We start from the raw sequence: 27,700 nt of genomic DNA, 5'->3' as shown, positions 1-27,700 counted from the left end.
TCAATTGGATTGAGGTCTGGGCTTTGACTAGGCAATTCTAAGACATTTAAAGTTTAAAATCACTCGAGTGTTGCATTAACAGTATGCTTAGGGTCATTGTCCTGCTGGAAGTTGAACCTCCGTCCCAGTCTCAAATCTCTGGAAGACTGAAACTGGTTTCCCTCAAGAATTTCCCTGTATTTAGCGCCATCCATCATCCCTTCAATTCTGAAGGAGGCTCCGGATTGGAGACCGTCGCTGGAGGCTCCGGACTGGAGACCGTCGTTGTAGGCTTCGTGCCATGACTCCTCACTGGAGGCTTCGTGCCATGACTCCTCACTGGAGGCTTCTTGCCATGGATCATCACTGGAGGCTTCGTGCCAAGGATCATCACTGGAGGCTTCGTGCCATGGATCATCACTGGAGGCTTCGTGCCATGGATCATCACTGGAGGCTTCGTGCCATGGATCATCACTGGAGGCTTCTTGCCATGGATCATCACTGGAGGCTTCATGCCATGGATCATCACTGGAGGCTTCGTGCCATGGATCATCACTGGAGGCTTCGTGCCATGGATCATCACTGGAGGCTTCTTGCCATGGATCATCACTGGAGGCTTCTTGCCATGGATCATCACTGGAGGCTTCTTGCCATGGATCATCACTGGAGGCTTCTTGCCATGGATCATCACTGGAGTGGAGAGACACACAGGAGGCCTGGCTCTGGGCGCAGGCACAGGACTCACCAGGCTTTGTCCTTGGCAGAGGCACCGGATACACTGGGCAGTGGAGGCGCACTGGAGGTCTCGAGCTTAGAGCTGGCACAACCCGTTCTGGCTGGATGCTCACCCTAGCCCGGCAGATGCGAGGAGCTGGGATGTAGCGCACCGGGCTGTGAACGCGCACTGGAGACACCGTGCGCTCCACTGCATAACATGGTGCCTGACCAGTATGACGCTCGCCACGGTAAGCAAGGGGAATTGTCTCAGGTCTCCAACCTGACGCCAAACTCCCCATGTGCCCCCAAAAACATTTTTTGGGGGGCTGCCTCTCGGGCTTCCTCGCTAACCGTGTACGTCTCGCCGACTCCCTTCTCCGCTCAATTGAATCACATGCGGGCTCTGGCGCTCTCCCTGGGTCGACCGACCACCTCTCTACCTCCTCCCAGGTTGTCTCATACTCCTGGCCATGCTGCTTGGTCCTTTTGCGGTGGGAAGTTCTGTCACGGCCGTTGAAAGAAGAGGACCAAGGCGCAGCTTGGTGAGCGTACATTTAATTTTTATTAGAAACAAAACAATAAACACTACAAAACAAACCGAGGCTAAAGGCTATGTGCCATAAACAAAGTCAACCTCCCACAAAGACAGGTGGAAAAAAGGGCTACCTAAGTATGGTTCTCAATCAGAGACAACGATAGACAGCTGTCCCTGAATGAGAACCCTACCCGGCCAAAACATAGAAATATAAATAATAGAACATAGAATACCCACCCCAAATCACACCCTGACCAAACCAAAATATAGACATAAACAGGATCTCTAAGGTCAGGGCGTGACAAAAGGTGTTTGCTTATTTTTTTTCTTTAAGCAATGGCTTTTTTCTGGCCACTCTTCCGCAAAGCCCAGTTCTGTGGAGTGTACGGCTTAAAGTGGTCCTATGGACAGATACTCCAATCTCCGCTGTGGAGCTTTGCAGCTCTTTCAGGGTTATCTTTGGTCTCCTTGTTGCCTCTCTGATTAATGCCCTCCTTGCCTGGTCTGCGAGTTTTGGTGGGTGGCCCTCACTTGGCAGGTTTGTTGTGGTGCCATATTCTTTCCATTTTTAATAATGGTTTTAATGGTGCTCTGTAAGATGTTCAAAGTTTCTGATATTTTTTATAACTCAACCCTGATCTGTACTTTGTCCCTGACCTGTTTGGAGAGCTCCTTGGTCTTCATGGTGCCGCTTGCTTGGTGGTGCCCCTTGCTTAGTGGTGTTGCAGACTCTGGGGCCTTTCAGAACAGGTGTATGTATACTGAGATCATGTGACACTTAGATTGTACACAGGTGGACTTTATTTAACTAATTATGTGACTTCTGAAGGTAATTGTTTGCACCAGATCTTTTTTAGGTGCTTCATAGCAAAGGGGGTGAAGACATACGCACGCACCACTTTTCAGGTTTTTATTTTTTTTATTTTTTGAAACAAGTCATTTTTTTTCATTTCACTTCACCAATTTGGAATATTGTCCGTTACATGAAATCCAAATAAAAATCCATTTAAATTACAGGTTGTAATGCAACAAAATAGGAAAAACAACAAGGGGGATGAATATTTTGCAAGGAACTGTATATACAGTGCCTTGCGAAAGTATTCGGCCCCCTTGAACTTTGCGACCTTTTGCCACATTTCAGGCTTCAAACATAAAGATATAAAACTGTGTTTTTTTGTGAAGAATCAACAACAAGTGGGACACAATCATGAAGTGGAACGACATTTATTGGATATTTCAAACTTTTTTAACAAATCAAAAACTGAAAAATTGGGCGTGCAAAATTATTCAGCCCCCTTAAGTTAATACTTTGTAGCGCCACCTTTTGCTGCGATTACAGCTGTAAGTCGCTTGGGGTATGTCTCTATCAGTTTTGCACATCGAGAGACTGAAATTTTTTCCCATTCCTCCTTGCAAAACAGCTCGAGCTCAGTGAGGTTGGATGGAGAGCATTTGTGAACAGCAGTTTTCAGTTCTTTCCACAGATTCTCGATTGGATTCAGGTCTGGACTTTGACTTGGCCATTCTAACACCTGGATATGTTTATTTTTGAACCATTCCATTGTAGATTTTGCTTTATGTTTTGGATCATTGTCTTGTTGGAAGACAAATCTCCGTCCCAGTCTCAGGTCTTTTGCAGACTCCATCAGGTTTTCTTCCAGAATGGTCCTGTATTTGGCTCCATCCATCTTCCCATCAATTTTAACCATCTTCCCTGTCCCTGCTGAAGAAAAGCAGGCCCAAACTATGATGCTGCCACCACTATGTTTGACAGTGTGTTCAGGGTGATGAGCTGTGTTGCTTTTACGCCAAACATAACGTTTTGCATTGTTGCCAAAAAGTTCAATTTTGGTTTCATCTGACCAGAGCACCTTCTTCCACATGTTTGGTGTGTCTCCCAGGTGGCTTGTGGCAAACTTTAAACAACACTTTTTATGGATATCTTTAAGAAATGGCTTTCTTCTTGCCACTCTTCCATAAAGGCCAGATTTGTGCAATATACGACTGATTGTTGTCCTATGGACAGAGTCTCCCACCTCAGCTGTAGATCTCTGCAGTTCATCCAGAGTGATCATGGGCCTCTTGGCTGCATCTCTGATCAGTCTTCTCCTTGTATGAGCTGAAAGTTTAGAGGGACGGCCAGGTCTTGGTAGATTTGCAGTGGTCTGATACTCCTTCAATTTCAATATTATCGCTTGCACAGTACTCCTTGGGATGTTTAAAGCTTGTGAAATCTTTTTGTATCCAAATCCGGCTTTAAACTTCTTCACAACAGTATCTCGGACCTGCCTGGTGTTTTCCTTGTTCTTCATGATGCTCTCTGCGCTTTTAACGGACCTCTGAGACTATCACAGTGCAGGTGCATTTATACGGAGACTTGATTACACACAGGTAGATTGTATTTATCATCATTAGTCATTTAGGTCAACATTGGATCATTCAGAGATTCTCACTGAACTTCTGGAGAGAGTTTGCTGCACTGAAAGTAAAGGGGCTGAATAATTTTGCACGCCCAATTTTTCAGTTTTTGATTTGTTAAAAAAGTTTGAAATATCCAATAAATGTCGTTCCACTTCATGATTGTGTCCCACTTGTTGTTGATTCTTCACAAAAAAATACAGTTTTATATCTTTATGTTTGAAGCCTGAAATGTGGCAAAAGGTCACAAAGTTCAAGGGGGCCGAATACTTTCGCAAGGCACTGTACCTTATTTACATAAGTATTTAGACCCTTTGCTATGAGACTCGAAATTCAGCTCAGGTGCATCCTGTTTCCATTGATCATCCTTGAGATGTTTCTACAACTACATTGGTGTTCGCCTGTGGTAAATTCAATTGATTGGACATGATTTGGAAAGGCACACACCTGTCTACATAAGGTCCCACAGTTGACAGTGCATATCAGAGCAAACACCAAGTCATGAGGTCGAAGGAATTGTCCGTAGAGCTCCGAGATAGAATTGTGTCGAGGCACAGAAGGAAGGGTACCAAAAAATGTCTGCAGCATTGAAGGTCCCCAAGAAGACAGTGGCCTATATCGTTCTTAAATGGAAGAAGTTTGGAACCATTAAGACTCTTCCTAGTGCTGGCCACACAGCCAAACTGAGCAATCGGGGGAGATGAGCCTTGGTCAGTTAGTTGACTCTGACAGAGCTCTAAAGTTCCTCTGTGGAGATGGGAGAAGCTTCCAGAAGGACAACCATCTCTGCAGCACTCCACCAATCAGGCCTTTATGGTAGAGTGGCCAGACGGAAGCCACTCCTCAGTAAAAGGCACATGACAGCTCGCTTGGAGTTTCCCAAACGGCACCTAAAGGACTCTCAGACCATGAGAAACAAGATTCTCTGTTCTGATGAAATCAAGATTGATCTATTTGGTCTGAATGCCAAGTGTCATGTCTGGAGGAAACTTGGCACTATCCCTACGGTGAAGCATGGTGGTGGCAGCATCATGCTGTGGGGATGTTTTTCAGCGGCAGGGACTGGGAGACTAGTCAGGACTGAGGGAAAGATGAATGAAGCAAAGTACAGAGAGCCTTCTCCAGAGCGCTCAGGACCTCAGACTGGGCAAAGGTTCACCTTGCAACTGGACAATGATTCTAACCACATAGCCAAGACAACACAAGAGTGGCTTCGGGACAAGTCTCTGAATGTCCTTACGTGGCCCAGACAGAGCCCGGACTTGAACCTGATTGAATATCTCTGGTGAGACCTGAAAATAATTGTAAAGTGACAATCCCCATCCAATCTGACAGAGTTTGAGAGGATCTGCAGAGAAGAATGGGAGAAACACCCCAAATACCGGGGTGCCAAGCTTGTAGCGTCATACCCAAGAAGACTCAAGGCTGTAATCGCTGCCAAAGACGTTTCAACAAAGTACGGAGTAAAGGGTCTGAATACTTATGTAAATGTTTATTTTTTATTTTTTATATGCTAACATTTCTAAAAACCTGTTTTTGCTTTGTCATTATGGGGTATTGTGTGTAGATTAATGAGGGGGGGAAACAATTTAGCCAATTTTAGAATAAGGCTGTAAGGTAACAAAATGTGGAAACATTCAAAGGGTCTGAATACTTTACGAATGCACTGTATCTATAGGTATTATGACATTCCTTTTGCAACACACTGAAGCTCACTCCTCCTGTCCTCTCCAGCCTATTCTGGAGCAGAGAAAGGAAAGCAGTGTTATGTTATCTCTGTGCTTCTGCAGTAATGGTATTATTTAGTCATCTTAATTCTCCTGGGCTGACCAACAGTGTGAACAATGCAGGGCCTTACTAAGCCCATCAGTGGTCACATGAAGCAGAGGTCTTTTCCTGCTCCACAGACCCTACAGGCTCCTCTATCCCTCCCCCTCGTTCCTTCTGCATCCCTCCTCCATCTATTTATCCATCCTCCCTCTCTTTTTCTGCCTATTCCTCTGCCCCTTTCTCTCTTCCTCTCTCCCTCATCCTTTCTCAATCTCTCCCTCCCCTTATTCCCACCCCTCTCTCCCTGTCTCTCCTCCATCCCTCCCTCACTCCATCATCTCTCTCTCCCTACCTCTCCCTCCCTCCTCCTCTCTCAGTGGCGGGAGAGAGTTGTGCGTGTAATGGCGTTATTCACAGTTCATTGGTCTGTTTGAAGGGACTATCTTGATTGAGCGTTTCCCAGTGCAGGGTGGATGGGGGACTGTATAAAGATGTGTTGGGAGCCTGTGGAGATGGATGAGCTATGGGAACATGGACACACAGTAGGAGGCTGCCATGTTTGTCAAGCCTATAATCTAAAGACAACATTGTAAATTGGAGACAATGGCACACAGAAGATGGAAACTGACACTATGGACACTCAGAAGCATACAGGAGAGATTTTAGCTCTTTGAGAGGCTCAGTCTGTTGGAAATATTGGACATAGAAACAGTAGGCTAGCACAATGAGTGAAATTGATAGTAAACTGTACACTGAAAAGCAAGTGGATAAGCCTCAGTGCTAGCCAGACAGCGAGAAACAGAATCTGTCATGCTCTCTCTCTCTCTCCTCTCTCCCCCCTCTCTCTCCCTCCCTCTCCCTCTCTCCACATTCTGGTCGTCATCTTTCTCTCACTCTAATAAATGTATGCACTGACAAAGAACACAAAACTGCTCTGAGAAGCAAAAATACACATCACTAATTAGTCCAAATTAACCCCAGGCAGACTTACAGTAGGACGTACACACATCACACACACAACACTTAAAACCAGTCCCTACTCTCACACCACTCTGATTTTGCTGCACCTCTTACACACACACACACACACACACACACACACACACACACACACACACACACACACACACACACAGAGAGAGAGAGACACACGCACACACAGACACACAGACACACAGACACACACACACACACACACACACACACACACACAGAAAGTGCCTCCAGCTGAGGCAGCAAAGGCAACCAGAGTCGTATCGGTTTGAAGGCAGAGTAAAACCAACGCTGCAGAAAAATGCTATGGCTAGGAAACAGAGCATGACATTAACTAAGCACGGACAAACGATACATACATGTACATACAGTCACACACAACACAGGTAAAGAAGAGTCCTACTTACAGAATGAGTCAGACGATATCAGAAGCGGTGTACCATATATGTGTGTAGTAGCCAGTCAGCACAGCCCTCGACAGGCATGGAGATAGAATCCACTGTTGGGGGGGGGGGGGGGGGGGGGACGACTTGTGGGGCTGTCAGAGCGTTCCGGATTGTCTCCGTGTAGGGGTGGGGGGCTGAGAGAGAGAGGACAAGACGGAAGATTCCGGTACTTGGACTGTGATAGCTGGGCAACAATATTCCTTTTGGAGGTGAAGAGAAAAAGCAACAAATGAGGATAGAAAAAATCTTCAGACACCCTCAACAAAAGTAGAGAGTAAAAGACAGAAGGAGGAAAAGAAAAGGTATTGAGCTGTCTTCTTCCCTTTCTTTATCTCTCTCCCTCTCCTCAGTGGAGCTAGACGTGGAAGGAGCCTCTTGGTCAAATGAAACACAAGGGTTGAAAAATGTGTCTGTTTCAATCCAAAAGGGCCCCCCTCCTTCCCTTTCTCTCTCTCCTTCCCTCGTTTCCTTCCCCGGCAGAAGGCCTCGACGGCTCCGAGTACCGCTGTCTAAATCCAATACGTCTCCCAGAAGAAGAGGGGGAAACAGAAGAGAAAATGACGAGCAGAGGGAGAGGATTTCAGACACCTGCTCTCTATCCCTCTCCTTTCCACTGTCTACTTTTCTCTTTCCTTCCCTCTCTCTCTCACTCTTGCTGTCACTACATCTATCTAACCTGTCCTTCCCTTCTAGTAGCAGTCCCCCTACTTGTTTGTTTGTTTGTTTCTGTCTAGTCTTGCCAGTGGAGGCTGAGGCTGAGGGGGATGCAGTCAGATCCTCTAATTGCTGCGTCGCTCGCTCTCAGTCCCCGTCAGGCAGACAGGCAGCACCAAACCCAACACAGGACTGACTGCTTCTCTCTTCTCTACCTCTATCTCCCTCTTTCTCTCTTTCTCTCTCTCTCTCTCTCTCTCTCTCTCTCTCTCTCACACACACACAGTCTGGAATGACAATGACGACTGTCTGTTTGTAATGCTTGTTTACAATGCCTCCCAGTTTACTGTCTGTCTGTCTGTTTAAGAGCCATCCAGTTCCGGTCCAGGGGTGTACAGCGGGACCTTTTACCCTCCTCTAGTGCTCAGCTACCCCCCCCGGTCAGAATTCTGCCTCTTTCTCTGCCCATCGTGCAACCAAATAGCCGACCAACCAATCAGCTTCCAGCGGATCTAAGAGACAGACAGACTAAATTAGGCTGAGGCAGGAAGTCTCTAGAAGGTTTCTGACAAATCTCAGTTAATTATCTCTCTCTCTCTCTCTCTCTCTCTCTCTCTCTCTCTCTCTTTCTCTCTCTTCTCTCTCTCTCTCTATCTCGTCTCTCTCTCTCTCTCTCTCTCTCTCTCTCTCTGTGTTTCCCTATCTCCTTCTCTTCTCCGTTCTCTCTCTCCTTCCTCGTTATCTATTCAGGGCAGTTTGTCCCTCTTTTCTCTCTGTCACCAAGGGAGGATCAGAAAGAATGGACTTGTTTCATAATATATTCCTCCTCAATGGATGAAGAGGTGGGGGGAAAGGAGGAATACCAGAAAAAGTGAAAAGTGGAGGGGAAATTGTTCCTTTAAAAAATAAGCCCCCAAACAAATCAGAAGGCGGGATTCCCAAGGGGGGAATGTCAACTACTTGGTTCTGCTGAGGAACCGGTCTGGAACAGACGCAGAACTTTGAAGTGAACCGAGTAAAGTCCCATAATCTAGACAGGATGTACAGCCGATAAATCCACCCATGTACCACAATCCCATGTAGTTTTCTGGAGGAGAGTCACAATTGAGTATTCCCTTCCAAGGAGACACGTCCCCCGAAGTTCAAGATCCTCTACAAGCTGTGGCGCTGGCATCAACACACCAAACCTCTAGGTTTCATTAAATCCCATTGGATGCGGTTATAATCAGAAGAGTGCATTGTACACATCTCTCACTGGAACAATTGCAGCACTGGTGGTTGGGCTCCTTGTGGGGGGGTCACTCTGCAGGGGTAGAGAGGTGGTCAGTATTGGGGTGCTGGATGCTAGCAGTTTGTCTTTATTCCCCATGGTGGGAACTGTGACTCCTGACTGACAAGGAAAGGATTCAGAAAGGTAGAGATCATTCCACTAGGTTTCAGCCCTGTAGGAGAGAGAGAAAGGCAGAGAGAGGGAGAGAGAAAGAGAGAGCATGTGAGACTTGGTGACATTTGTGTCATTCTGGCTTATCACGCACGTCATTCTCCTCCTCGTCCGACTCAACTCCGCCTGACTTCCTCCTGTCTAGTCTGTCCTTGTCACTATTTCACTGACTTTACCTTCCGTTCCCCTCTTCACCTCTTCCCTTCATTCCCTTCCCTCATCACTCTCTCTGTAGCTCAATCTCCCCCTAAATGGTCTCGCCACTGTCTCCTCTACTATAGCCTTTCATTCCCTTACATCTATCACAGTCTCCTCTCTCCTTTTGCCCCTGCTATCTTTCACGGTCCCTTGATATCTATCTGTCCATCTTTCTATACAGTATCTGAGAGGAGCTGTACTTTGAGGAGCAGAGAGAGAGAGAGACAGAGAGAGCGAGGGCGAGAGTGAGAGAGAAAGAGAGACTGGCATGTTAAAACCACCTGTCTCCTCTCTCTACATATACAGCCAGGTTAAAACCACCTGTCTCCTCTCTCCACATATACAGCCATGTTAAAACCACCTGTCTCCTCTCTCCACATATACAGCCAGGTTAAAACCACCTGTCTCCTCTCTCCACATACAGTATACAGCCAGGTTAAAACCACCTGTCTCCTCTCTCCACATATGCAGCCAGGTTAAAACCACCTGTCTCCTCTCTCCACAAACAGTATACAGCCAGGTTAAAACCACCTGTCTCCTCTCTCCACATATACAGCCAGGTTAAAACCACCTGTCTCCTCTCTCCACATATACAGCCAGGTTAAAACCACCTGTCTCCTCTCTCCACATATACAGCCAGATTAAAACCACCTGTCTCCTCTTTCCACATATACAGCCAGGTTAAAACCACCTGTCTCCTCTCTCCACATATACAGCCAGGTTAAAACCACCTGTCTCCTCTCTCCACATACAGTATACAGCCAGGTTAAAACCACCTGTCTCCTCTCTCCACATATACAGCCAGGTTAAAACCACCTGTCTCCTCTCTCCACATATACAGCCAGGTTAAAACCACCTGTCTCCTCTCTCCACATATACAGCCATGTTAAAACCACCTGTCTCCTCTCTCCACATATACAGCCATGTTAAAACCACCTGTCTCCTCTCTCCACATATACAGCCAGGTTAAAACCACCTGTCTCCTCTCTCCACATATACAGCCATGTTAAAACCACCTGTCTCCTCTCTCTACATATACAGCCAGGTTAAAACCACCTGTCTCCTCTCTCCACATATACAGCCATGTTAAAACCACCTGTCTCGTCTCTCCACATATACAGCCAGGTTAAAACCACCTGTCTCCTCTCTCCACATATACAGCCATGTTAAAACCACCTGTCTCCTCTCTCCACATATACAGCCATGTTAAAACCACCTGTCTCCTCAATCCACATACAGTATACAGCCAGGTTAAAACCACCTGTCTCCTCTCTCCACATATACAGCCATGTTAAAACCACCTGTCTCCTCTCTCCACATATACAGCCAGGTTAAAACCACCTGTCTCCTCTCTCCACATATACAGCCAGTTTAAAACCACCTGTCTCCTCTCTCCACATACAGTATACAGCCAGGTTAAAACCACCTGTCTCCTCTGTCCACATATAAAGCCATGTTAAAACCACCTGTCTCCTCTCTCCACATACAGTATACAGCCAGGTTAAAACCACCTGTCTCCTCTCTCCACATATACAGCCATGTTAAAACCACCTGTCTCCTCTCTCCACATATACAGCCAGGTTAAAACCACCTGTCTCCTCTCTCCACATATACAGCCATGTTAAAACCACCTGTCTCCTCTCTCTACATATACAGCCAGGTTAAAACCACCTGTCTCCTCTCTCCACATATACAGCCAGGTTAAAACCACCTGTCTCCTCTCTCCACATATACAGCCAGGTTAAAACCATGTGTCTCCTCTCTCCACATACAGTATACAACCAGGTTAAAACCACCTGTCTCCTCTCTCCACATATACAGCCAGGTTAAAACCACCTGTCTCCTCTCTCCACATACAGTATACAGCCAGGTTAAAACCACCTGTCTCCTCTCTCCACATATACAGCCATGTTAAAACCACCTGTCTCCTCTCTCCACATATACAGCCAGGTTAAAACCACCTGTCTCCTCTCTCCACATATACAGCCAGGTTAAAACCACCTGTCTCCTCTCTCCACATATACAGCCAGGTTAAAACCACCTGTCTCCTCTCTCCACATATACAGCCATGTTAAAACCACCTGTCTCCTCTCTCCACATACAGTATACAGCCAGGTTAAAACCACCTGTCTCCTCTCTCCACATATACAGCCAGGTTAAAACCACCTGTCTCCTCTCTCCACATATACAGCCAGGTTAAAACCACCTGTCTCCTCTCTCCACATATACAGCCATGTTAAAACCACCTTTCTCCTCTCTCCACATATACAGCCATGTTAAAACCACCTGTCTCCTCTCTCCACATATACAGCCAGGTTAAAACCACCTGTCTCCTCTCTCTACATATACAGCCAGGTTAAAACCACCTGTCTCCTCTCTCCACATATACAGCCAGGTTAAAACCACCTGTCTCCTCTCTCCACATATACAGCCAGGTTAAAACCATGTGTCTCCTCTCTCCACATACAGTATACAACCAGGTTAAAACCACCTGTCTCCTCTCTCCACATATACAGCCAGGTTAAAACCACCTGTCTCCTCTCTCCACATATACAGCCAGGTTAAAACCACCTGTCTCCTCTCTCCACATATACAGCCAGGTTAAAACCACCTGTCTCCTCTCTCCACATATACAGCCAGGTTAAAACCACCGGTCTCCTCTCTCCACATATACAGCCAGGTTAAAACCACCTGTCTCCTCTCTCTACATATACAGCCAGGTTAAAACCACCTGTCTCCTCTCTCTACATATACAGCCAGGTTAAAACCACCTGTCTCCTCTCTCCACATATACAGCCAGGTTAAAACCACCTGTCTCCTCTCTCTACATATACAGCCAGGTTAAAACCACCTGTCTCCTCTCTCTACATATACAGCCAGGTTAAAACCACCTGTCTCCTCTCTCCACATATACAGCCAGGTTAAAACCACCTGTCTCCTCTCTCCACATATACAGCCAGGTTAAAACCACCTGTCTCCTCTCTCCACATATACAGCCAGGTTAAAACCACCTGTCTCCTCTCTCCACATATACAGCCAGGTTAAAACCACCTGTCTCCTCTCTCCACATATACAGCCAGGTTAAAACCACCTGTCTCCTCTCTCCACATATACAGCCAGGTTAAAACCACCTGTCTCCTCTCTCCACATATACAGCCAGGTTAAAACCACCGGTCTCCTCTCTCCACATATACAGCCAGGTTAAAACCACCTGTCTCCTCTCTCTACATATACAGCCAGGTTAAAAACACCTGTCTCCTCTCTCTACATATACAGCCAGGTTAAAACCACCTATCTCCTCTCTCCACATATACAGCAAGGTTAAAACCACCTGTCTCCTCTCTCCACATATACAGCCAGGTTAAAACCACCTGTCTCCTCTCTCCACATATACAGGCATGTTAAAACCACCTGTCTCCTCTCTCCACATATACAGCCATGTTAAAACCACCTGTCTCCTCTCCCCACATATACAGCCAGGTTAAAACCACCTGTCTCCTCTCTCCACATATACAGCCAGGTTAAAACCACCTGTCTCCTCTCTCCACATATACAGCCATGTTAAAACCACCTGTCTCCTCTCTCCACATACAGTATACAGCCAGGTTAAAACCACCTGTCTCCTCTCTCCACATATACAGCCAGGTTAAAACCACCTGTCTCCTCTCTCCACATATACAGCCAGGTTAAAACCACCTGTCTCCTCTCTCCACATATACAGCCATGTTAAAACCACCTTTCTCCTCTCTCCACATATACAGCCATGTTAAAACCACCTGTCTCCTCTCTCCACATATACAGCCAGGTTAAAACCACCTGTCTCCTCTCTCCACATATACAGCCAGGTTAAAACCACCTGTCTCCTCTCTCCACATATACAGCCATGTTAAAACCACCTGTCTCCTCTCTCTACATATACAGCCAGGTTAAAACCACCTGTCTCCTCTCTCCACATATACAGCCATGTTAAAACCACCTGTCTCCTCTCTCCACATATACAGCCAGGTTAAAACCACCTGTCTCCTCTCTCCACATATACAGGCATGTTAAAACCACCTGTCTCCTCTCTCCACATATACAGCCATGTTAAAACCACCTGTCTCCTCTCCCCACATATACAGCCAGGTTAAAACCACCTGTCTCCTCTCTCCACATATACAGCCAGGTTAAAACCACCTGTCTCCTCTCTCCACATATACAGCCAGGTTAAAACCACCTGTCTCCTCTCTCCACATATACAGCCAGGTTAAAACCACCTGTCTCCTCTCTCCACATATACAGCCAGGTTAAAACCACCTGTCTCCTCTCTCCACATATACAGCCAGGTTAAAACCACCTGTCTCCTCTCTCCACATATACAGCCAGGTTAAAACCACCGGTCTCCTCTCTCCACATATACAGCCAGGTTAAAACCACCTGTCTCCTCTCTCTACATATACAGCCAGGTTAAAACCACCTGTCTCCTCTCTCTACATATACAGCCAGGTTAAAACCACCTGTCTCCTCTCTCCACATATACAGCCAGGTTAAAACCACCTGTCTCCTCTCTCTACATATACAGCCAGGTTAAAACCACCTGTCTCCTCTCTCTACATATACAGCCAGGTTAAAACCACCTGTCTCCTCTCTCCACATATACAGCCAGGTTAAAACCACCTGTCTCCTCTCTCCACATATACAGCCAGGTTAAAACCACCTGTCTCCTCTCTCCACATATACAGCCAGGTTAAAACCACCTGTCTCCTCTCTCCACATATACAGCCAGGTTAAAACCACCGGTCTCCTCTCTCCACATATACAGCCAGGTTAAAACCACCTGTCTCCTCTCTCCACATATACAGCCAGGTTAAAACCACCTGTCTCCTCTCTCCACATATACAGCCAGGTTAAAACCACCGGTCTCCTCTCTCCACATATACAGCCAGGTTAAAACCACCTGTCTCCTCTCTCTACATATACAGCCAGGTTAAAACCACCTGTCTCCTCTCTCTACATATACAGCCAGGTTAAAACCACCTGTCTCCTCTCTCCACATATACAGCAAGGTTAAAACCACCTGTCTCCTCTCTCCACATATACAGCCAGGTTAAAACCACCTGTCTCCTCTCTCCACATATACAGCCAGGTTAAAACCACCTGTCTCCTCTCTCCACATATACAGCCAGGTTAAAACCACCTGTCTCCTCTCTCCACATATACAGCCAGGTTAAAACCACCTGTCTCCTCTCTCCACATATACAGCCAGGTTAAAACCACCTGTCTCCTCTCTCCACATATACAGCCAGGTTAAAACCACCTGTCTCCTCTCTCCACATATACAGCCAGGTTAAAACCACCTGTCTCCTCTCTCTACATATACAGCAAGGTTAAAACCACCTGTCTCCTCTCTCCACATATACAGCCAGGTTAAAACCACCTGTCTCCTCTCTCCACATATACAGGCATGTTAAAACCACCTGTCTCCTCTCTCCACATATACAGCCATGTTAAAACCACCTGTCTCCTCTCCCCACATATACAGCCAGGTTAAAACCACCTGTCTCCTCTCTCCACATATACAGCCAGGTTAAAACCACCTGTCTCCTCTCTCCACATATACAGCCATGTTAAAACCACCTGTCTCCTCTCTCCACATACAGTATACAGCCAGGTTAAAACCACCTGTCTCCTCTCTCCACATATACAGCCAGGTTAAAACCACCTGTCTCCTCTCTCCACATATACAGCCAGGTTAAAACCACCTGTCTCCTCTCTCCACATATACAGCCATGTTAAAACCACCTTTCTCCTCTCTCCACATATACAGCCATGTTAAAACCACCTGTCTCCTCTCTCCACATATACAGCCAGGTTAAAACCACCTGTCTCCTCTCTCCACATATACAGCCAGGTTAAAACCACCTGTCTCCTCTCTCCACATATACAGCCATGTTAAAACCACCTGTCTCCTCTCTCTACATATACAGCCAGGTTAAAACCACCTGTCTCCTCTCTCCACATATACAGCCATGTTAAAACCACCTGTCTCCTCTCTCCACATATACAGCCAGGTTAAAACCACCTGTCTCCTCTCTCCACATATACAGGCATGTTAAAACCACCTGTCTCCTCTCTCCACATATACAGCCATGTTAAAACCACCTGTCTCCTCTCCCCACATATACAGCCAGGTTAAAACCACCTGTCTCCTCTCTCCACATATACAGCCAGGTTAAAACCACCTGTCTCCTCTCTCCACATATACAGCCAGGTTAAAACCACCTGTCTCCTCTCTCCACATATACAGCCAGGTTAAAACCACCTGTCTCCTCTCTCCACATATACAGCCAGGTTAAAACCACCTGTCTCCTCTCTCCACATATACAGCCAGGTTAAAACCACCTGTCTCCTCTCTCCACATATACAGCCAGGTTAAAACCACCGGTCTCCTCTCTCCACATATACAGCCAGGTTAAAACCACCTGTCTCCTCTCTCTACATATACAGCCAGGTTAAAACCACCTGTCTCCTCTCTCTACATATACAGCCAGGTTAAAACCACCTGTCTCCTCTCTCCACATATACAGCCAGGTTAAAACCACCTGTCTCCTCTCTCTACATATACAGCCAGGTTAAAACCACCTGTCTCCTCTCTCTACATATACAGCCAGGTTAAAACCACCTGTCTCCTCTCTCCACATATACAGCCAGGTTAAAACCACCTGTCTCCTCTCTCCACATATACAGCCAGGTTAAAACCACCTGTCTCCTCTCTCCACATATACAGCCAGGTTAAAACCACCTGTCTCCTCTCTCCACATATACAGCCAGGTTAAAACCACCGGTCTCCTCTCTCCACATATACAGCCAGGTTAAAACCACCTGTCTCCTCTCTCCACATATACAGCCAGGTTAAAACCACCTGTCTCCTCTCTCCACATATACAGCCAGGTTAAAACCACCGGTCTCCTCTCTCCACATATACAGCCAGGTTAAAACCACCTGTCTCCTCTCTCTACATATACAGCCAGGTTAAAACCACCTGTCTCCTCTCTCTACATATACAGCCAGGTTAAAACCACCTGTCTCCTCTCTCCACATATACAGCAAGGTTAAAACCACCTGTCTCCTCTCTCCACATATACAGCCAGGTTAAAACCACCTGTCTCCTCTCTCCACATATACAGCCAGGTTAAAACCACCTGTCTCCTCTCTCCACATATACAGCCAGGTTAAAACCACCTGTCTCCTCTCTCCACATATACAGCCAGGTTAAAACCACCTGTCTCCTCTCTCTACATATACAGCCAGGTTAAAACCACCTGTCTCCTCTCTCTACATATACAGCCAGGTTAAAACCACCTGTCTCCTCTCTCCACATATACAGCCAGGTTAAAACCACCTGTCTCCTCTCTCTACATATACAGCCAGGTTAAAACCACCTGTCTCCTCTCTCTACATATACAGCCAGGTTAAAACCACCTGTCTCCTCTCTCCACATATACAGCCAGGTTAAAACCACCTGTCTCCTCTCTCCACATATACAGCCAGGTTAAAACCACCTGTCTCCTCTCTCCACATATACAGCCAGGTTAAAACCACCTGTCTCCTCTCTCCACATATACAGCCAGGTTAAAACCACCTGTCTCCTCTCTCCACATATACAGCCAGGTTAAAACCACCTGTCTCCTCTCTCCACATATACAGCCAGGTTAAAACCACCTGTCTCCTCTCTCCACATATACAGCCAGGTTAAAACCACCGGTCTCCTCTCTCTACATATACAGCCAGGTTAAAACCACCTGTCTCCTCTCTCCACATATACAGCCAGGTTAAAACCACCTGTCTCCTCTCTCTACATATACAGCCAGGTTAAAACCACCTGTCTCCTCTCTCTACATATACAGCCAGGTTAAAACCACCTGTCTCCTCTCTCCACATATACAGCCAGGTTAAAACCACCTGTCTCCTCTCTCCACATATACAGCCAGGTTAAAACCACCTGTCTCCTCTCTCCACATATACAGCCAGGTTAAAACCACCTGTCTCCTCTCTCCACATATACAGCCAGGTTAAAACCACCTGTCTCCTCTCTCCACATATACAGCCAGGTTAAAACCACCTGTCTCCTCTCTCCACATATACAGCCATGTTAAAACCACCTGTCTCCTCTCTCCACATATACAGCCAGGTTAAAACCACCGGTCTCCTCTCTCCACATATACAGCCAGGTTAAAACCACCTGTCTCCTCTCTCCACATATACAGCCAGGTTAAAATCACCTGTCTCCTCTCTCCACATATACAGAAATGTTAAAACCACCTGTCTCCTCTCTCCACATATACAGCCAGGTTAAAACCACCTGTTGCCTCTCTCCACATATACAGCCAGGTTAAAACCACCTGTCTCCTCTCTCCACATACAGTATATAGCCAGGTTAAAACCACCTGTCTCCTCTCTCCACATATACAGCCATGTTAAAACCACCTGTCTCCTCTCTCCACATATACAGCCAGGTTAAAACCACCTGTCTCCTCTCTCCACATATACAGCCATGTTAAAACCACCTGTATCCTCTCTCCACATATACAGCCAGGTTAAAACCACCTGTCTCCTCTCTCCACATATACAGCCAGGTTAAAACCACCTGTCTCCTCTCTCCACATATACAGCCAGGTTAAAACCACCTGTCTCCTCTCTCCACATATACAGAAATGTTAAAACCAACTGTCTCCTCTCTCCACATATGCAGCCATGTTAAAACCACCTGTCTCCTCTCTCCACATACAGTATACAGCCAGGTTAAAACCACCTGTCTCCTCTCTCCACATATACAGCCATGTTAAAACCACCTGTCTCCTCTCTCCACATATACAGCCAGGTTAAAACCACCTGTCTCCTCTCTCCACATATACAGCCATGTTAAAACCACCTGTCTCCTCTCTCCACATACAGTATACAGCCAGGTTAAAACCACCTGTCTCCTCTCTCCACATATACAGCCAGGTTAAAACCACCTGTCTCCTCTCTCTACATATACCGCCAGGTTAAAACCACCTGTTGCCTCTCTCCACATATACAGCCAGGTTAAAACCACCTGTCTCCTCTCTCCACATATACAGCCAGTCTAAAACCACCTGTCTCCTCTCTCCACATATACAGCCAGGTTAAAACCACCTCTCCTCTCTCCACATATACAGCCAGGTTAAAACCACCTGTTGCCTCTCTCCACATATACAGCCAGGTTAAAACCACCTGTTGCCTCTCTCCACATATACAGCCAGGTTAAAACCACCTCTCCTCTCTCCACATATACAGCCAGGTTAAAACCACCTGTTGCCTCTCTCCACATATACAGCCAGGTTAAAACCACCTCTCCTCTCTCCACATATACAGCCAGGTTAAAACCACCTGTTGCCTCTCTCCACATATACAGCCAGGTTAAAACCACTACCATATAGAGACATGTTTATATTTTAGTCACTTAGCAGATGCTCTAATCCAGAGCAAATTATAGTTAGTGTATTCATTTTAAAATAGCTAGGTGAGACCACATATATCTCAGTTATTGTAAGTGCATCTTTCCTACATACAGCCAAGATAAAGCCAATGTCTCTACCTATACAATCCAGGATCAACCCTGGCTCTGCCCCATTCCTACCTAGCTTGCTTGCCAAATCTGCTACAGGTTTAGCCAACAATACCAAACATACCAAAGCATGATAATGACAAAGCAGTTGGCTGAAACAGAACCGATCTGGCTTCCAGGCTAAGTCTTACCGGTTCAGCCCAGATACTCAACTCTTTTGCCAGTTCATTTCACCTATTTTGTGGTCCTAGTCATCTTTGTATTCACATTGCTATGTTTAAATAGGAACCAAGATCTTTTTGGATCATTCACTCAATGCACTCTGTGTTTTTACAAAGTGCAGGACAAGCCATTCTATCAGAATGTGTTATCGGACAGCTACTTACATTTTGGAAGCTAATAGATTGCATTTATTAAAGATGAGACATAATAACTGCAATCACACCGTACTATTAACATGTACATATTATTTGTAACAGAATAAATAGCAGAAGAATAACTGCAGATTAAATCATGCTGTAATTGGAAATTCTACTCCCAATGTAGACTACTGCCCCTTTAAGAGCTACAATTGATTTTGTACCCTATGTTGTGATTGTTACCAAATATGTTGGTGTCTTCTCACCAGTGAGGCCTGCTGAGGGAGGACGGCTCATAATAATGTCTGGAACAGAGTGAATGGAATGGCATCAAGCACATGGAAACAATGTGTTTGATGTATTTGATACCATTTAACTTATTCTGCTCCAGCCACTACCACGAGCCCGTCCTCCCCAACTACGGTGCCACCAACCTCCTGTGCTTCTCACACTATTCAAACTCTACAATGGAATAAACAGCTCATGAAGTTCTCTTAGCCTATAGATCACATATTACAAACTAATCATCTGAACTAAAAACGTCACACATTTGAGAATTTCTGTGCATCCTTGACAATCGCTAATCAATAGGCCATAACCAAAAACAGCATTTTCTCTCTATTGTGGCACCAGTGTAAGAGGGTTTATGACAGGGGAAACGCTGTTGCAGTAGTCTAGTGTGAGGGTTTATGTCAGTAGTCTAGTGTGAGGGGTTATGTCAGTAGTCTAGTGTGAGGGTTTATGACAGGGGAAACGCTGTTGCAGTAGTCTAGTGTGAGGGTTTATGTCAGTAGTCTAGTGTGAGGGGTTATGACAGTAGTCTAGTGTGAGGGGTTATGACAGTAGTCTAGTGTGAGGGGTTATGACAGTAGTCTAGTGTGAGGGGTTATGTCAGTAGTCTAGTGTGAGGGGTTATGACAGTAGTCTAGTGTGAGGGGTTATGACAGTAGTCTAGTGTGAGGGTTTATGTCAGTAGTCTAGTGTGAGGGGTTATGTCAGTAGTCTAGTGTGAGGGGTTATGTCAGTAGTCTAGTGTGAGGGGTTATGTCAGTAGTCTAGTGTGAGGGTTTATGACAGTAGTCTAGTGTGAGGGTTTGTGTCAGTAGTCTAGTGTGAGGGGTTATGACAGTAGTCTAGTGTGAGGGGTTATGACAGTAGTCTAGTGTGAGGGGTTATGACAGTAGTCTAGTGTGAGGGGTTATGTCAGTAGTCTAGTGTGAGGGGTTATGACAGTAGTCTAGTGTGAGGGTTTATGTCAGTAGTCTAGTGTGAGGGGTTATGTCAGTAGTCTAGTGTGAGGGGTTATGTCAGTAGTCTAGTGTGAGGGGTTATGTCAGTAGTCTAGTGTGAGGGTTTATGACAGTAGTCTAGTGTGAGGGTTTATGTCAGTAGTCTAGTGTGAGGGGTTATGTCAGTAGTCTAGTGTGAGGGGTTATGACAGTAGTCTAGTGTGAGGGTTTATGTCAGTAGTCTAGTGTGAGGGGTTATGTCAGTAGTCTAGTGTGAGGGGTTATGACAGGTGAAACGCTGTTGCAGTAGTCTAGTGTGAGGGGTTATGACAGTAGTCTAGTGTGAGGGGTTATGACAGTAGTCTAGTGTGAGGGGTTATGACAGTAGTCTAGTGTGAGGGGTTATGACAGTAGTCTAGTGTGAGGGGTTATGACAGTAGTCTAGTGTGAGGGGTTATGGCAGGGGAAACGCTGTTGCAGTAGTCTAGTGTGAGGGTTTATGACAGGGGAAACGCTGTTGCAGTAGTCTAGTGTGAGGGTTTATGTCAGTAGTCTAGTGTGAGGGGTTATGTCAGTAGTCTAGTGTGAGGGGTTATGACAGGTGAAACGCTGTTGCAGTAGTCTAGTGTGAGGGGTTATGACAGTAGTCTAGTGTGAGGGGTTATGACAGTAGTCTAGTGTGAGGGGTTATGACAGTAGTCTAGTGTGAGGGGTTATGACAGTAGTCTAGTGTGAGGGGTTATGGCAGGGGAAACGCTGTTGCAGTAGTCTAGTGTGAGGGGTTATGACAGGGGAAACGCTGTTGCAGTAGTCTAGTGTGAGGGGTTATGACAGGGGAAACGCTGTTGCAGTAGTCTAGTGTGAGGGGTTATGGCAGGGGAAACGCTGTTGCAGTAGTCTAGTGTGAGAGGTTATGACAGGGGAAACGCTGTTGCAGTAGTCTAGTGTGAGGGTTTATGTCAGTAGTCTAGTGTGAGGGGTTATGTCAGTAGTCTAGTGTGAGGGGTTATGACAGTAGTCTAGTGTGAGGGGTTATGGCAGGTGAAACGCTGTTGCAGTAGTCTAGTGTGAGGGGTTATGACAGTAGTCTAGTGTGAGGGGTTATGACAGTAGTCTAGTGTGAGGGGTTATGACAGTAGTCTAGTGTGAGAGGTTATGACAGGGGCAACGCTGTTGCAGTAGTCTAGTGTGAGGGGTTATGACAGGGGAAACAGTGTTGCAGTAGTCTAGTGTGAGAGGTTATGACAGGGGCAACGTTGTTGCAGTAGTCTAGTGTGAGGGGTTATGGCAGGGGAAACGCTGTTGCAGTAGTCTAGTGTGAGGGTTTATGACAGGGGAAACGCTGTTGCAGTAGTCTAGTGTGAGGGGTTATGGCAGGGGAAACGCTGTTGCAGTAGTCTAGTGTGAGGGGTTATGGCAGGGGAAACAGTGTTGCAGTAGTCTAGTGTGAGGGGTTATGACAGGGGAAACAGTGTTGCAGTAGTCTAGTGTGAGGGGTTATGGCAGGGGAAACGCTGTTGCAGTAGTCTAGTGTGAGGGTTTATGACAGTAGTCTAGTGTGAGGGTTTATGACAGGGGAAACAGTGTTGCAGTAGTCTAGTGTGAGGGGTTATGGCAGGGGAAACGCTGTTGCAGTAGTCTAGTGTGAGGGGTTATGGCAGGGGAAACAGTGTTGCAGTAGTCTAGTGTGAGGGGTTATGACAGGGGAAACAGTGTTGCAGTAGTCTAGTGTGAGGGGTTATGACAGGGGAAACAGTGTTGCAGTAGTCTAGTGTGAGGGGTTATGACAGGGGAAACAGTGTTGCAGTAGTCTAGTGTGAGGGGTTATGGCAGGGGAAACGCTGTTGCAGTAGTCTAGTGTGAGAGGTTATGACAGGGGCAACGCTGTTGCAGTAGTCTAGTGTGAGGGGTTATGTCAGTAGTCTAGTGTGAGGGGTTATGGCAGGGGAAACGCTGTTGCAGTAGTCTAGTGTGAGGGGTTATGACAGGGGAAACAGTGTTGCAGTAGTCTAGTGTGAGGGGTTATGGCAGGGGAAACGCTGTTGCAGTAGTCTAGTGTGAGAGGTTATGACAGGGGCAACGCTGTTGCAGTAGTCTAGTGTGAGGGGTTATGACAGTAGTCTAGTGTGAGGGGTTATGTCAGTAGTCTAGTGTGAGGGGTTATGACAGTAGTCTAGTGTGAGGGGTTATGGCAGGGGAAACGCTGTTGCAGTAGTCTAGTGTGAGGGGTTATGTCAGTAGTCTAGTGTGAGGGGTTATGTCAGTAGTCTAGTGTGAGGGGTTATGACAGGGGAAACGCTGTTGCAGTAGTCTAGTGTGAGGGGTTATGTCAGTAGTCTAGTGTGAGGGGTTATGTCAGTAGTCTAGTGTGAGGGGTTATGGCAGGGGAAACGCTGTTGCAGTAGTCTAGTGTGAGGGGTTATGACAGGGGAAACGCTGTTGCAGTAGTCTAGTGTGAGGGGTTATGGCAGTAGTCTAGTGTGAGGGGTTATGACAGGGGAAACGCTGTTGCAGTAGTCTAGTGTGAGGGGTTATGGCAGGGGAAACGCTGTTGCAGTAGTCTAGTGTGTGATGTGAGAATAATGACAAGTGAACCTGGGTGGCTTCGTGTTCACATTGCCCTAAAAAAAGGATCCGGACCGCTGAATTCAAGCAAACCAAACTCAGACCACCTCTTGAGATGGTTTTAGTTCACTTCGCTTCGGGGGCTCTTGTGAGGGGTCTGAATTAAAAAATTAAGTGAAATGCATTGAGTTCACAAAAATTGTCTGAAAGGGACCAAGTGTGAAAACATCCTTAGAAATAAGGGTACAGTTGGGGTAGAAAAAGATCAACATACATATAATGTACCTTCAGAGGTACCCGTAATGATGCCACATGGTACTGTTCACTACCTGTACGGATAATCTACTACAGGTATTCCTAAACTGGGGTAAGTGCAATGCTGTGGTGGTACGCCAAATAAAATTGTGACTCACATTTCAAAAAACATATATATAAATATGTATATTTATTTTATTTGTTTTAATTTTCAAACAGTCTATTTATATTTTTCAACAGGGTGAGGTTTTTTTTCTCGCCTGAGTAGCCTCGTTTCATTACCAAAAATAAAATTAAACCATCTATCCACCTGTCAAATATAGGTAGCCTAGTCAAATAATTAACATCCAATCACATTAACCGTTACTCTCTCGCTGGAATTCCACTAATGGTCCGTATGTAGCCAAACGTAGCTGCAGCTCATTCCGTTTGCTTGAAAATGGATAAAAGTTTTTTTTTTTAAGTAAGGCCTGCGTCCATAGAGACACATACCAGCTCTACTGGTAGTACTGCTACTACCAGCAGTACTACACCTGCACCTGTTGACTACACAAGTTGTGTTGCTTCCACAAGCACATCCAATGCTAGCATAACTATTTCTACATTTGTTGTTTGCCCAGCTAACATGGACACTGACAGTTGTAAATCTGATGCAGCCTAAGAGCTACTGCCCCCTTACCGGGGAAAGCACCGAACAACAGACAGGGATGTTGGACCATCGAAGAGGTGCAAATATGATGAGAACTACATTGATTTGGGGTTCACTTATATTGGGAGTAGTGCCTTTCCTCAGCCACAGTGTGTTATATGTGCAAAAGTACTATCTCTCTACTCAATGAAAGCTTCACTCTTGCGCAGACCTTTAGAAACAAAACATGCCAATTTGAAAAATAAGTCACAGGAGTTTTTTTAAGCGAGAATTAAGTAAACTTTCGAGTAGTAAGACATGTATAAAAGCAACAGATACCATTAATAAGAAGGAGCTAGAAGCTTCTTATATGGTGAGCTACCAAGTGGCTAGCACAGGCAAGCCCCATAATATTGTGGAGGACTTAATTCTTCCTGCTGCCGTGGATATGGCTGGGACAATGCTGGGGGAAAAGGTCAAAAAAACTAAACAGACAATACCTTCATCAAACAACACTGTTTCACGACGCATCAGTAACATGACAAGAGATGTTTTGAAACAATTACTGCTTCTTATACAAGCCAGTGAATTATATGCGTTACAGCTGAATGAGTCAACAGACGTGGCAGGCCTGGCACAGCTCCTGGTATATGTCCGTTACGTTTATGAAGGGTCAATTAAGGAAGACATCCTCTTCTGCAAACCACAGGAGAGACAACAGGAGAGGATATTTTTTAAGTACTGGACAGCTTTGTGACATCAAATGGACTTTGGTGGTCAAGATGTGTTGGTGTCTGTACTGATGGTGCAAAAGACATGACAAGGAGACATAGTGGAGTAGTAACACGCGTGCAAGCAGTTGCTCACGATGCCACTTGGGTTGACTGCAGCGTCCCCCGAGAGGCTCTTGCTGCCAAGGGAATGCCTGACAGCTTGAAAGATGTTTTGGACACTACAGTGAAAATGGTTAACTTTGTTAAAGCAAGGCCCCTGAATTCTTGTGTATTTTCTACACTATGCAATGATCTGGGCAGCGACCATGTAACGCTTTTACAACATACAGAAGCACACTGGTTATCAAGGGGCAAAGTATTGACACGTTTTTTAAAATTGAGAGACGAGCTTAAAGTTTTCTTTACTGACTTTAATTTTCATTTGTCTGACCGCTTGCATGATGACAAGTTTCTCAGATGACTGGCCTATCTGGGTGATGTTTTTTCTCACCTGAATGATCTGAATCTAGGATTACAGGGACTCTCTGCAACTATATTCAGTGTGCGGGACAAAATTGAGGCTATGATTAAGAAGTTGCTCTTCTCTGTCTGCATTAACAAGGGCAACACACAGGTCTTTCCATCATTGTAGGATTTTTTGTGTGCAAATGAACTCAAGTTTACGGACAATGTCAAATTTAGGGAAACACCTGATTGAATTGGGTGCACAGATAATTTCCCGAAACGGAAAGAGAGCCTCATTGAAATTGCAACAAGCGGTTCTGTGAAAATTTAATTTAATCAGAAGCCACTGCCAGATTTCTGGATTGGGCTGCGCTCAGAGTATCCTGCCTTGGCAAATCACTCTGCTAAGACTTCTCGGCCCTCACTAGCATGTAAACGAAATACAGGCACAGACTGTGTGTGGAACATTCTTTAAGACTGAGACTCTCTCCAATACAACCCAACATTGCAGAGTTATGTGCATCCTTTCAAGCACACCCTTCTCATTAAACTGTGGTGAGTTATTCACAATTTTCGGTGAACAAATAACGTTTTATATGTAAGATGGTTAAATAAAGAGCAAAATCATTGATTATTATAATATTATTATTTGTGCCCTGGTCCTATAGGAGCTCTTTGTCACTTACCATGTGCCGGGTTGTGACAAAAACTTACACTGATTCTTTATGTTTAATAAATGTATCATATAGTGTGTGTGTGTTGCAGGCTTACAATGATGGCAAAAAACAACATTTGAGAGTGTCACGCCCTGACCTTAGAGATCCTTTTTGTTTTGGTTTGGTCAGGATGCGAGTTGGGGTGGGCAAACTATGTTTTGTGTTCTATGTTTTCTATTTCTGTGTGTTTGGCCGGGTGTGGTTCTCAATCAGAGGCAGCTGTCTATCGTTGTCTCTGATTGAGAACCATACTTAGAAAGCCTTTTCCCACCTGTGTCTTTTGGGTAGTTGTTTTGTGTTTTTGTGTCTGCACCAGGCAGAACTGTGTCGGTTTTGTTCGTTCTCTTTGTTATTTTTGTTATTTCAGAGTTCAGTTCTAATAAAAGTATGAACACGTACCACGCTGCACCTTGGTCCTCTCCTTCCAACAGCCGTTACAGAACTACCCACCACCAAAGGACCAAGCAGCGTGGCCAGGAGGAGCAGGGATCCTGGGCCCGGGAAAAGAGAGAATGGAGGACGTAGTGGGCATGGGAGGAAGTGATGGCAGGGGACAAGACCCTGCCATGGAAACAGGCTGAAGTAGCGAGGGAGGAAGAACTTCACTACCAGGAGTCATGGCAATGAAGCAGACATGAGAGGCAGCCCCAATTTTTGGGGGGAGGGGGCACACGGGGAGTGTGGTGGAGTCAGGATTCAGACCTGAGCCAACTCCCCGTGCTTACCGTAAGGAGCCGAGGATGGAACCAGAGCCAGTCGGGGTGAAATTGGAGGTGAGCGAAGGGAGCGAAGCAGAGACAGTGCAGGAGTTGATGGGGAAATTGGAGAAGAGAGTAATGAGAGAGTTGCTGTGTTGGTGAATGAGGCACAACATCCACCCGACGGAGCGTGTCCTCGATTTGATGTCACCTGAGTCAGCTCTCCATACCCATCCTGAGGTGCGTGCTAGCCATCTGGTGAAGACTGTGCCAGTCCCACGCACCAAGCCTCCTGTGCGCCTCCCCAGCCCTGCACATCTTGTGCCAGCCCTGCTCTCCAGACATCCAGTGCGTCTCCTCGGGCCAGGATATCCTGCGCCGGCTCTGCACACTTTGTCTCCAGTGCGTCTGCACAGCCCAGTGCGTCCTGTGCCTGCGCCCCGCACGTGCCGGGCCAAAGTCACCATCCAGCCAGGACGTGTTGTGCAGGCTCTTAGCTCGAGACCTCCAGTGCGCCTCCACGGTCCGGTCTATCCGGTGCCTCCTCCACGGACCAGGCCTCCAGTAGGTCTCCCCAGCCTGGTGAGTCCTGTGCCTGCGGCCTGTCCGGAGCTGCCAGAGTCGCCCTCCTGTCCGGAGCTGCCAGAGTCGCCCTCCTGTCCGGAGCTGCCAGAGTCGCCCTCCTGTCCGGAGCTGCCAGAGTCGCCCTCCTGTCCGGAGCTGCCAGAGTCGCCCTCCTGTCCGGAGCTGCCAGAGTCGCCCTCCTGTCCGGAGCTGCCAGAGTCGCCCTCCTGTCCGGAGCTGCCAGAGTCGCCCTCCTGTCCGGAGCTGCCAGAGTCGCCCTCCTGTCCGGAGCTGCCAGAGTCGCCCTCCTGTCCGGAGCTGCCAGAGTCGCCCTCCTGTCCGGAGCTGCCAGAGTCGCCCTCCTGTCCGGAGCTGCCAGAGTCGCCCTCCTGTCCGGGGCCCGCTGCGAGGGTCCCCAGTCCGGGGTCGGCGGCGAGGGTCCCCGTCCCGCACCAGAGCCGGCACCGCGGATAGATGCCCACCCAGACCTTCCCCTATAGGTTTAGGTTTTGCGACCGGGGGGGTGGTACTGTCAAGCCTTGACCTTAGAGATCCTTTTAATGTCTCTATTTTGGTTTGTTCAGGGCGTGAGTTGGGGTTCTCTTTGTTATTTTTGTTATTTCAGAGTTCAGTTCTAATAAAAGTATGAACACGTACCACGCTGCACCTTGGTCCTCTCCTTCCAACAGCCGTTACAGAGAGTGCGCTGACCCTGGTGCTAGAGGGGGTACGCAGCTGGAGGATGAATGTTTGAAGGGGTACGGGACTATAAAACGTTTGGGAACCACT

At 46.6% G+C, this 27,700-nt stretch overlaps 1 protein-coding gene across 5 annotated transcripts in view; it reads right to left on the bottom strand.

Annotated features, from left to right (window-relative positions):
- grik5 (glutamate receptor, ionotropic, kainate 5) overlaps window positions 1-27,700 on the bottom strand; it is a 164,524-nt gene that overhangs the window by 133,606 nt on the left and 3,218 nt on the right. For 4 of the 5 annotated variants that reach the window (XM_090225689.1, XM_090225690.1, XM_036969381.2 and 1 more), the window contains exon 3: window positions 6,820-8,954. The gene's annotated coding sequence lies outside the window, so the exon portion shown is untranslated. Of the gene's footprint in view, window positions 1-6,819; window positions 8,955-27,700 lie in introns of those variants that run through there. The other variant, XM_036969383.2, reaches the window with a different exon arrangement.

The sequence above is a fragment of the Oncorhynchus mykiss genome, chromosome 3 (assembly GCF_057628025.1).
Source record: "Oncorhynchus mykiss isolate SJ-2025 chromosome 3, ASM5762802v1, whole genome shotgun sequence".
NCBI lineage: Eukaryota > Metazoa > Chordata > Actinopteri > Salmoniformes > Salmonidae > Oncorhynchus > Oncorhynchus mykiss.
The sequence above is the reverse complement of the archived record's forward strand: the minus strand, read 5'-3'. Positions and strand labels throughout refer to the sequence as shown.